This window comes from Oncorhynchus gorbuscha, unplaced genomic scaffold (genome assembly GCF_021184085.1).
Source record: "Oncorhynchus gorbuscha isolate QuinsamMale2020 ecotype Even-year unplaced genomic scaffold, OgorEven_v1.0 Un_scaffold_3440, whole genome shotgun sequence".
Classification (NCBI taxonomy): Eukaryota; Metazoa; Chordata; class Actinopteri; order Salmoniformes; family Salmonidae; genus Oncorhynchus; species Oncorhynchus gorbuscha.
This window is the reverse complement of record NW_025747672.1, coordinates 7,501-20,000: the sequence shown is the minus strand read 5'-3', so window position 1 is coordinate 20,000 and position 12,500 is coordinate 7,501. Positions and strand designations below refer to the sequence as shown.

The 12,500-nt window shown below is 45.7% G+C and overlaps 1 protein-coding gene across 1 annotated transcript in view; it reads right to left on the bottom strand.

Annotated features, from left to right (window-relative positions):
- Window positions 1-12,500, bottom strand: part of LOC124027659 (NHS-like protein 1) — a 29,172-nt gene that overhangs the window by 15,237 nt on the left and 1,435 nt on the right. The gene's annotated exons all lie outside the window — the stretch shown is intronic.

Sequence of the window (12,500 nt, the reverse complement as noted above, 5' to 3'; positions counted from 1 at the left end):
GTGGAGGGAGGGAGGGAGGGAGTGGAGTGGAGTGGAGTGGAGTGGAGAGGAGAGGAGAGGAGTGGAGAGGAGAGGAGAGGAGTGGAGTGGAGTGGAGTGGAGTGGAGTGGAGAGGAGAGGAGAGGAGAGGAGAGGAGAGGAGAGGAGAGAAAAGAGAAGATTGAATGCAGATTAAAAGCTTCAGCATTCTTCGGTTTGTTCCGAACTCGATTGACTATGCTTGCATACTCCCTTAAAACAACAGAATCCATCTTGAGATAGCCAGTATAAACTTCCTCAAAATAGTCCGAATTAATCTAAGATAAGTCAAGAAATCTGTCGTTAATGTTGACGTTTTTGTAGAGGTCTTAGTTGCGCAATTATAATTCTAACTAATATAAGACTAGATACTGTATTACTCAAGTGAAAAATTTAGCATGAAAACGAGTCGTCTCTCATTGAATGACAACAAACACTTCACTGAAGAATCCCAACTGTTTGCCAATCACAGAATCCCAACTGTTGACCAATCACAGAATCCCAACTGTTGACCAATCACAGAATCCCAACTGTTGGCCAATCACAGACGAAGGGCCGTAGACTTTGGCTTGTCTCAGAAAAACAATGTGTTCCCATAGAGCCGGGAAAAAAACACCGATGAAGGCCAAAACTAACAAAAAACACTGATGAAGGCCAAAACTAACAAAAAACACTGATGAAGGCCAAAACTAACAAAAAACACTGATGAAGGCCAAAAATAACAAAAAACACTGATGAAGGCCAAAAATAACAAAAAACGTCACACATTTTATTTAATTTTATTTAAACTTTATTTTGACGGGAAAGACATATTGAGCCCTCGGTCTCTTTTCCAAATGTGCCTTGTATAATACAATATAAAATACATATACAGTAATATATAATGGTTTGGACACACCTACTCATTTAAAGGTTTTTCTTTATTTTTACTATATTCCACATTGTAAAATAATAGTGAAGACAACAAAACAACACATATGGAATCATGAAGTAACCAAAACAAATCAAAATAGATTTTACATTTGAGATTCTTCAAAGTAGCCACCCTTTGCCTGTCGCTCTGGATAAGAGCGTCTGCTAAATGACTTAAATGTAAATGTAAATGATGACAGCTTTGCACAATCTTGGCATTCTCTTAACCAGCATCATGAGGTAGTCACCTGGAATGCATTTAAATGGAGAGGTGTGCCTTATTAAAAGGTCATTTGTTAAATGTCTTTTCTTCTTAATACATTTGAGCCAATCAGTTGTGTTGTGAGAAGGTAGCGTTGGTATACAGACGAAAGCCCTATCTGGTAAAAGACCAAGTCCATATTATAGCAAGAACAGCTCAAATAAGCAAAGACAAACCACAGTCCATCATTACTTTAAGACATGAATGTCAGTCAATCCGGAAAATTTGATATTGCAAAAACCATCAAGCACTATCACGAAACTGACTCTCATGAGGACCAACAGAAGAAAGGAATTCCCAGAGTCTCCTCTGCTGCAGAGGATAAGTTCATTAGAGTTCAAGTAACAGACACATCTCAACATCAACTGTTCAGGTTCTTCTTGGTCGAATTGCTCCAAAGAATCCAGTACTAAAGGACACCAATAAGAAGAACAGACTTGATTGGGCCAAGAAACACGAGCAATGGACATCTGTCCTTTGTTCTGGAGTCCAAATTTGAGATTTTTGGATCCAATCGCCGTGCCTTTGTGAAACGCAGAGTAGGTGAAACGCAGAGCTCAGCATATATGGGAACTCCTTCAAGACTATTGGAAAAGCATTCCTCATGAAGCTGGTTGAGAGAATGGCCAAGAGTGTGCCAAGCTGTCATCAGGGAAAAGGATGGCTACTATGAAGCATCTAAAATAGAAAATATATTTTAATTTGTTTAACACTTGTTTTCTACATGATTACTAATATATACATATATACATATATATATATATATATATATATATATATATATATATATATATATATATATATATATATATATATATATATATATATATATATATATATATATATAGAAAATGGTACAAATAAAGAAAAACACTTAAATGAGTAAGTGTGTCCATTGACTGGTACTGTATATATATATTTATATATACAGTATATATACAGTGCATTCGGAAAGTATTAAAGACCCCTTGAGTTTTTTCCCATTTTGTTATGTTACAGGCTTTTTCTTAATTTGATTTTAAAAAATGTGTTCTCCTCAATTTATACACAATACCCCATAATGACAAAGCAAAAACAGGTTTCTATGAATTTGTTCAAATGTATCAAATTTAAAAAACGGATGTATCTCATTTACATAAGTATTCAGACCCTTTACTCAGTACTTTGTTGAAGCACCTTTGGCAGCGATTACAGCATTGAATCTTCTTGGGTATGACGCTACAAGCTTCGCACACCTGTATTTGGGGAGTTTCTCCCATTCTTCTCTGCAGATCCTCTCTAGCTCTGTCAGGTTGGATGGGGAGCATCGCTGCACAGCTATTTTCAGGTCTCTGCAGAGATGTTCAATCGGGTTGAAGTCCAGGTTCTGGCTGGGCCACTCAAGGACATTCAGAGATTTGCCTTGAAGCCACTCTTGCGTTGTCTTGGCTTGGTCCTTATCATGTTGGAAGATTAACCTTTGCCTCAATCTGAGGTCCTCAGAGCTCTGGAGCAGGTTTTCATCAAGGATATCTCTGTAATTTGTTCCGTTCATCTTTCCCTGAATCCTGACTAGTCTCTCAGTCCCTGCCACTGAAAAACATTCCCGCAGCATGATGGTGCCACGTCCATGCTTCACCATAAGGATGGTGCCAGGTTTCCTCCAGATGTGACGCCTGGCATTCAGGCTAAAGAGTTCAATCTTGGTTTCATCAGATCAGAGAATCTTGTTTCTCATGATCTGAGAGTCCTTTGGGTGCCTTTTGACAAACTCCAAGCCGGCTGTCATGTCCCTTTTACTGAGGAGTGGCTTCCGTCTGGCCACTCTACCATAAAGGCCTGATTGGTGGAGTGCTGCAGAGATGGTTGTCCTTCTGGAAGGTTCTCTCATCTCCACAAAGGAACTGTCAGAGTGACCATCGGGTTCTTAGTCACCTCTCTGACCAAGGCCTCTCTCCCCCGATTTCTCAGGCGACCAAACTCGGTGGTTCACAACTTTAAAAAGGGTTCTGCAATTAAGCGCAAGGCTATTGGATGTTCTGTTATGCAGGTGAATGAGGACCCAAAAGCGACTTGGCGAAAACAGAGTTTTTAATCCAGTAAGATACTTAACAAAACAAAAGGCATAATACTACTCGTAAAGACGAGAACAGACTGGAGACTTGATCAAGAACTGCAGGTTGCCTCGGGAAGGCACTTGAACCTAGCAGACTCAGACACCTGCTCACCACGCAGCATCTGAGGGAAACACGACACGACAGGGCAAAACATAGACACAGCACGGTGAATATAGACAAGGATCCGACAGGGCAGGTACGGAAAACAAGGAGAGAAATAGGGACTCTAATCAGGGAAAAGGATCGGGAACAGGTGTGGGAAGACTAAATGATTGATTAGGGGAATAGGAACAGCTGGGAGCAGGAACGGAACGATAGAGAGAAGAGAGAGCGAGAGAGTGAGAGAGGGAGGGGGAGAGAGAGGGATAGAAAGAGGGAAAGAACCTAATAAGACCAGCAGAGGGAAACGAATAGAAGGGGAAGCACAGGGACAAGACATGATAATTAATGACAAAACATGACAGTACCCCCCACTCACCGAGCGCCTCCTGGCGCACTCGAGGAGGAACCCTGGCGGCAACGGAGGAAATCATCAATAAGCGAACGGTCCAGCACGTCCCGAGACGGAACCCAACTCCTCACCTCAGGACCGTAACCCTCCCAATCCACTAAGTATTGGTGACCCCGTCCCCGAGAACGCATGTCCATGATCTTACGTACCTTGTAAATAGGTGCGCTCTCGACAAGGACGGGAGGGGGAGGGAAGACGAACGGGGGTGCGAAGAAAGGGCTTGACACAGGAGACATGGAAGACAGGATGGACGCGACGAAGATGTCGCGGAAGAAGCAGTCGCACAGCGACAGGATTGACGACCTGGGAGACACGGAACGGACCAATGAACCGCGGAGTCAACTTACGAGAAGCTGTCGTAAGAGGAAGGTTGCGAGTGGAAAGCCACACTCTCTGGCCGCAACAATACCTTGGACTCTTAATCCTGCGTTTATTGGCGGCTCTCACAGTCTGTGCCCTGTAACGGCAAAGTGCAGACCTCACCCTCCTCCAGGTGCGCTCACAACGTTGGACAAACGCTTGAGCGGAGGGAACGCTGGACTCGGCAAGCTGGGATGAGAACAGAGGAGGCTGGTAACCCAGACTACTCTGAAACGGAGATAACCCGGTAGCAGACGAAGGAAGCGAGTTGTGAGCGTATTCTGCCCAGGGGAGCTGTTCTGCCCAAGACGCAGGGTTTCTGAAAGAAAGGCTGCGTAGTATGCGACCAATCGTCTGATTGGCCCTCTCTGCTTGACCGTTAGACTGGGGATGAAACCCGGAAGAGAGACTGACGGACGCACCAATCAAACGACAGAACTCCCTCCAAAACTGTGACGTGAATTGCGGACCTCTGTCTGAAACGGCGTCTAACGGGAGGCCATGAATTCTGAACACATTCTCGATGATGATTTGTGCCGTCTCCTTAGCGGAAGGAAGTTTAGCGAGGGGAATGAAATGTGCCGCCTTAGAGAACCTATCGACAACCGTAAGAATCACAGTCTTCCCCGCAGACAAAGGCAGACCGGTAATGAAGTCTAGGGCGATGTGAGACCATGGTCGAGAAGGAATGGGGAGCGGTCTGAGACGACCGGCAGGAGGAGAGTTACCCGACTTAGTCTGCGCGCAGTCCGAACAAGCAGCCACGAAACGGCGCGTGTCACGCTCCTGAGTCGGCCACCAAAAGCGCTGGCGAATAGACGCAAGAGTGCCTCGAACACCGGGATGACCAGCTAACTTGGCAGAGTGAGCCCACTGAAGAACAGCCAGACGAGTGGAAACAGGAACGAAAAGGAGGTTACTAGGACAAGCGCGCGGCGACGCAGTGTGCGTGAGTGCTTGCTTAACCTGTCTTTCAATTCCCCAGACTGTTAACCCGACAACACGCCCATAAGGAAGAATCCCCTCGGGATCAGTAGAAGCCACAGAAGAACTAAACAGACGGGATAAGGCATCAGGCTTGGTGTTTTTGCTACCCGGACGGTAAGAAATCACAAACTCGAAACGAGCAAAAACAACGCCCAACGAGCTTGACGGGCATTAAGTCGTTTGGCAGAACGGATGTACTCAAGGTTCTTATGGTCTGTCCAAACGACAAAAGGAACGGTCGCCCCCTCCAACCACTGTCGCCATTCGCCTAGGGCTAAGCGGATGGCGAGCAGTTCACGGTTACCCACATCATAGTTGCGCTCAGATGGCGACAGGCGATGAGAAAAATAAGCGCAAGGATGAACCTTATCGTCAGACTGGAAGCGCTGGGAAAGAATGGCTCCCACGCCTACCTCTGAAGCGTCAACCTCGACAATGAATTGTCTAGTGACGTCAGGAGTAACGAGGATAGGAGCGGACGTAAACGTTCTTTTAGAAGATCAAAAGCTCCCTGGGCGGAACCGGACCACTTAAAACACGTCTTGACAGAAGTAAGAGCTGTGAGAGGGGCAGCAACTTGACCGAAATTACGAATGAAACGCCGATAGAAATTAGCGAAACCTAAAAAGCGCTGCAACTCGACACGTGACCTTGGAACGGGCCAATCACTGACAGCTTGGACCTTAGCGGAATCCATCTGAATGCCTTCAGCGGAAATAACGGAACCGAGAAAAGTAACGGAGGAGACATGAAAAGAGCACTTCTCAGCCTTTACGTAGAGACAATTCTCTAAAAGGCGCTGTAGAACACGTCGAACGTGCTGAACATGAATCTCGAGTGACGGTGAAAAAATCAGGATATCGTCAAGATAGACAAAAACAAAGATGTTCAGCATGTCTCTCAGAACATCATTAACTAATGCCTGAAAAACAGCTGGCGCATTGGCGAGACCAAACGGCAGAACCCGGTACTCAAAATGCCCTAACGGAGTGTTAAACGCCGTTTTCCACTCGTCCCCCTCTCTGATGCGCACGAGATGGTAAGCGTTACGAAGGTCCAACTTAGTAAAGCACCTGGCTCCCTGCAGAATCTCGAAGGCTGATGACATAAGGGGAAGCGGATAACGATTCTTAACCGTTATGTCATTCAGCCCTCGATAATCCACGCAGGGGCGCAGAGTACCGTCCTTCTTCTTAACAAAAAGAACCCCGCCCCGGCCGGAGAGGAAGAAGGCACTATGGTACCGGCGTCAAGAGACACAGATAAATAATCCTCGAGAGCCTTACGTTCGGGAGCCGACAGAGAGTATAGTCTACCCCGAGGAGGAGTGGTCCCCGGAAGGAGATCAATACTACAATCATACGACCGGTGAGGAGGAAGGGAGTTGGCTCGGGACCGACTGAAGACCGTGCGCAGATCATGATATTCCTCCGGCACTCCTGTCAAATCGCCAGGTTCCTCCTGAGAAGTGGGGACAGAAGAAATGGGAGGGATGGCAGACATTAAACACTTCACATGACAAGATACGTTCCAGGATAGGATAGAATTACAAGACCAATTAATAGAAGGATTATGACATACTAGCCAGGGATGACCCAAAACAACAGGTGTAAAAGGTGAACGAAAAATCAAAAAGGAAATAGTCTCACTGTGGTTACCAGATACTGTGAGAGTTAAAGGTAGTGTCTCAAATCTGATACTGGGAAGATGACTACCATCTAAGGCAAACATGGGCGTAGGCTTGTCTAACTGTCTGAAAGGAATGTTATGTTTCCGAACCCATGCTTCGTCCATGAAACAACCCTCAGCCCCAGAGTCAATCAAGGCACTGCATGTAGCACCCGAACCGGTCCAGCGTAGATGGACCGACATAGTAGTACAGGATCTAGATGAAGAGACCTGAGTAGTAGCGCTCACCAGTAGCCCTCCGCTTACTGATGAGCTCTGGCCTTTACTGGACATGAATTGACAAAATGTCCATCAAATCCGCAATAGAGGCACAGGCGGTTGGTGATCCTCCGTTCCCTCTCCTTGGTCGAGATGCGAATACCTCCCAGCTGCATGGGCTCAGTCTCTGAGCCAGAGGAGGGAGATGGTTGCGATGCGGAGCAGGGAAACACCGTTGACGCGAGCTCTCTTCCACGAGCTTGGTGACGAAGATCTACCCGTCGTTCTATGCGGATGGCGAGAGCAATCAAAGAGTCCACACTGGAAGGAACCTCCCGAGAGAGAATCTCATCTTTGACCACTGTGTGGAGTCCCTCCAGAAAACGAGCGAGCAGCGCCGGCTCGTTCCAGTCACTAGAGGCAGCAAGAGTACGAAACTCTATAGAGTAATCCGTTATGGATCGATCACCTTGGCATAGGGAAGCCAGGGCCCTAGAAGCCTCCCCACCAAAAACTGAACGGTCAAAAACCCGAATCATCTCCTCTTTAAAGTTCTGGTAATTGTTAGAACAATCAGCCCTTGCCTCCCAGATAGCTGTGCCCCACTCTCGGGCCCGGCCAGTAAGGAGTGAAATGACGTAAGCAACCCGAGCTCTCTCGCTAGAGTATGTGTTGGGTTGGAGAGAGAACACAATATCACACTGGGTGAGAAAGGAGCGGCACTCCGTGGGCTGCCCGGAGTAGCAAGGTGGGTTATTAACCCTAGGTTCCGGAGGCTCGGCAGGCCAGGAAGTAACAGGTGGCACGAGACGAAGACTCTGGAACTGTCCAGAGAGGTCGGAAACCTGAGCGGCCAGGTTCTCCACGGCATGGCGAGCAGCAGACAATTCCTGCTCGTGTCTGCCGAGCATGGCTCCTTGGATCTTGACGGCAGTGTTACGAGCCTCTGTAGTCGCTGGGTCCATTCCTTGGTCGGATCCTTCTGTTATGCAGGTGAATGAGGACCCAAAAGCGACTTGGCGAAAACAGAGTTTTAATCCAGTAAGATACTTAACAAAACAAAAGGCATAATACTACTCGTAAAGACGAGAACAGACTGGAGACTTGATCAAGAACTGCAGGTTGCCTCGGGAAGGCACTTGAACCTAGCAGACTCAGACACCTGCTCACCACGCAGCATCTGAGGGAAACACGACACGACAGGGCAAAACATAGACACAGCACGGTGAATATAGACAAGGATCCGACAGGGCAGGTACGGAAAACAAGGAGAGAAATAGGGACTCTAATCAGGGAAAAGGATCGGGAACAGGTGTGGGAAGACTAAATGATTGATTAGGGGAATAGGAACAGCTGGGAGCAGGAACGGAACGATAGAGAGAAGAGAGAGCGAGAGAGTGAGAGAGGGAGGGGGAGAGAGAGGGATAGAAAGAGGGAAAGAACCTAATAAGACCAGCAGAGGGAAACGAATAGAAGGGGAAGCACAGGGACAAGACATGATAATTAATGACAAAACATGACATGTTCACTTTCTTTCACCTTCTTCATCTCTCGAATTTCATGTTCTTCTTCTTCTCTCGTGTTTCACATTCTTCTTCTCTCGTGTTTCACATTCTTCTTCTCTCGTGTTTCACATTCTTCTTCTTCTCTCGTATTTCACATTCTTCTTCTTCTCTCGTATTTCACATTCTTCTCCTTCTCTCGTATTTCACATTCTTCTTCTTCTCACGTATTTAATGTTCTTCTTCTTCTCTCGTATTTAATGTTCTTCTTCTTCTCTCGTATTTAATGTTCTTCTTCTTCTCTCGTATTTAATGTTCTTCTTCTTCTCTCGTATTTAATGTTCTTCTTATTCTCTCGTATTTAATGTTCTTCTTCTTCTCTCGTATTTAATGTTCTTCTTATTCTCTCGTATTTAATGTTCTTCTTCTTCTCTCGTATTTAATGTTCTTCTTATTCTCTCGTATTTAATGTTCTTCTTCTTCTCTCGTATTTAATGTTCTTCTTATTCTCTCGTATTTAATGTTCTTCTTCTTCTCTCGTATTTAATGTTCTTCTTATTCTCTCGTATTTAATGTTCTTCTTCTTCTCTCGTATTTAATGTTCTTCTTCTTCTCTCGTATTTAATGTTCTTCTTATTTTCTATATTATTACCTTTATTGTGCTGTTGGGAAAGATCTAGCAGGTTAAGCATTTCACTGGACTGTTTTACACCTGCTGTATCCTGTGCAAGTGACAATAAAACTTACCAGTAGATGTCACTAATTCTCCTACAGTAATAACTATTCTGGTGACAGTACCTCTCTCACCAGTAGGTGGCAGTCTTGGGTTAAGCCAGCATGAGTAACTGTCACACCCTTATCTGTTTCACCTGTCTTTGAGCTTGTCTCCACCCCCCTCCAGGTATCGCCCATCTTCCCCATTATCCCCTGTGTATTTATACCTGTGTTCTCTGTTTGTCTGTTGCCAGTTGTCTTATTTTGTCAGGTCTTTACCAGCGTGCTTTCCCGTCTTCCTATTCTGTTTCCTAGTTTTTCCCGGTTCTGACCATTCTGCCTGCCCCAAGCCTGCCTGCCATCCTGTACCTGCCTGACTCTGAACTGATTTACGAACCTCTGCCTGCCCTGACCCCAAGCCTGCCTGCCATCCTGTACCTGCCTGGCTCTGACCTGATTTACGAACCTCTGCCTGTCCTCAACCCCAAGCCTGCCTGCCATCCTGTACCTGCCTGGCTCTGACCTGATTTACGAACCTCTGCCTGTCCTCAACCCCAAGCCTGCCTGCCATCCTGTACCTGTCTGACTCTTACGAACCTCTGCCTGTCCTCGACCTGCCCTTTGCCCCGTGTTAACAATAAATCATCTGAGAACTGTACTCTCCGCCTCCTGTGTCTGTATCTGGGTCATATCCTGAGTCAACTAACTATCTACTAACCCTAACCTTATCCCTGCCCTGTTCTAGCCTGCTACCACCTCGTACTCTACCCTACACCGTAGAGACTACTGCCCTATGTACATAGTCATTGAACACTGGTCACTGGTCACACACAATAATGTTTACATACGGTTTTACACACTTCAAATGTACATACTGTATTCTAGTCATGGCTCATCCTATACAACTACTGCTGTACAAACCTTTTCTATTCCTATACTGTCCATACTGTCTATACACAACATTATGTGTACCACTGGAGGCTGTTGAGGGGAGGACGGCTCATAATAATGACTGGAATGAAGTCAATGGAATGGCATCAAACATGTTAATCATGTTTCCATGTGGTTGATACTATTCCATTCACTCCATTATTATGAGCCTTCCTCCCCTCAGCAGCCTCCACTGATGCATACACTCCGTTGCCAGTTTATTAGGTACAACCCTCCCCCCTTTGCCTCCATAACAGCCTGAATTCCAGAGTGTATCACAACCGGACGTGATTGGGAATCCCATAGGGAGGCACACAATTGGCTCAGCGTCGTCGGGTTAGGGTTTGGCTGGGGTAGGCTGTCATTGTAATAAGTATTTGTTCTTAACCGACTTGCCTAATTAATTAAAGGTTAAATATATATATATATATATTTTTTAGATATATATATTTGGGGAATGTATTCTGCAAGGTGTGGCGTTCCAACATTGTTCAATTGGTATCTAGGGACCTAACATGTGCCAGGAAAACATTCCCCTCACCATTACACCGCCACCAGCATGTACTGTTGACACCAGGTAGAATGGGGTCATGGACTCATGCTGCTTAGGCCAAATCCTGACTCTGCCATCAACATGTACTGTTGACACCAGGTAGAATGGGGTCATGGACTCATGCTGCTTAGGCCAAATCCTGACTCTGCCATCAGCATGTACTGTTGACACCAGGTAGAATGGGGTCATGGACTCATGCTGCTTAGGCCAAATCCTGACTCTGCCATCAACATGTACTGTTGACACCAGGTAGAATGGGGTCATGGACTCATGCTGCTTAGGCCAAATCCGGACTCTGCCATCAGCCTGTACTGTTGACACCAGGTAGAATGGGGTCATGGACTCATGCTGCTTAGGACAAATCCGGACTCTGCCATCAGCATGTACTGTTGACACCAGGTAGAATGGGGTCATGGACTCATGCTGCTTAGGCCAAATCCGGACTCTGCCATCAACATGACGCGATGGGATCCAGGATTTATCGAACCAGGCGATGTTTCTCTACTCCTCAACTGTCCAGTGGTGTTGATTACGTGTTCACTGCAGCCTCTTCTTCTTGTTTTGAGCTGATAGGAACCCGGTGTGGTCGTCTGCTGCAATAGCCCATCTGTGACGAGGACCGACGAGTTGTGCGTTTCGAGATGCCGTTCTGCACACCACTGTTGAACTGTGCCGTTATTTGCCTGTTTGTGGGACGTCTGTTAGCTTGCATGACTCTTGTCCTTCTCCTTCCACCTCTCATCAACGAGCTGTTTTCACCCACAGGACTGCCGCTGACTGGATGTTTTTGTTTGTCCGTTCTCAGTAAACCCTTAGACACTGTCGTTTTGGTCATGAAGTCAGTCTCGTCCACAACTGAGATTAGAGAGATTATAGGAAAACATGTTCCGGAATGAAGGGAACCCTAACAGGTTTATTTGTTTATTTCAATCCTGCCCACCGCTGACAGCACCCAAGTAATCATTCATTTGGAGCGTAGCGGCACATGACCTGATCGTAATGCTCATTGTCAATTTGGTTTGACATTCACTATCCCTATAGGGCTCGTTCGGGACCATCAGCTAATGACACAATGGGACAATATTTTTGAAAGGTCAATTGGCTCCGAATTTCAATGACTTAAAAACCTAAAACCAACTATAAATTGCAGAAATTAACAAAACATTTTTTTTTTTTTTTACTAAAAGATGTGCAACATATAACATGCTAACATTGTCCCATTGACATTGACGGCCCTTGACTAGCCCCAGAGAAACCAACTTTGCCACGGTAGCATACCTGCCGTCTGAGGCCAATTGGCGAAAGAAGTAGGCTGGCACTTCCGAGCCTCGGCGACTCCAAGAACTGGTTAGACTGTTTCAAGTTACCCAGAAAGGTGATTGGCTGTAACTGTGTTTAGGCAGAGTGAATGTGTGTGAGAACACACACAAAGAGACACCCAAATGAAACCTCCCGAGACAAACTCTCGTTTGACTTCAGTCACGGCCGCTGCAATTCTTTTTATTTCTTTAACCTTTATTTAACTAGGAAAGACAGTTGAAGAACAACATCTTAATCCCCAAAACAAGGCCAAACCAGGAAGTTAAGACTCCTTTAACCACTCTATTATGTTACGGGTCAATTTGACCCAGAAAATAAGAAGTTCACTTCTTTCCCTCATTTAGGGTCATAAACATGTGTTTTGATGTATTTTGTTTTGACTGGTTCTGGTTACTTATATTTGGGTAAAAAGGAGCTTTTCAAAGCTACTCCGCCCCTCCTCGACAAG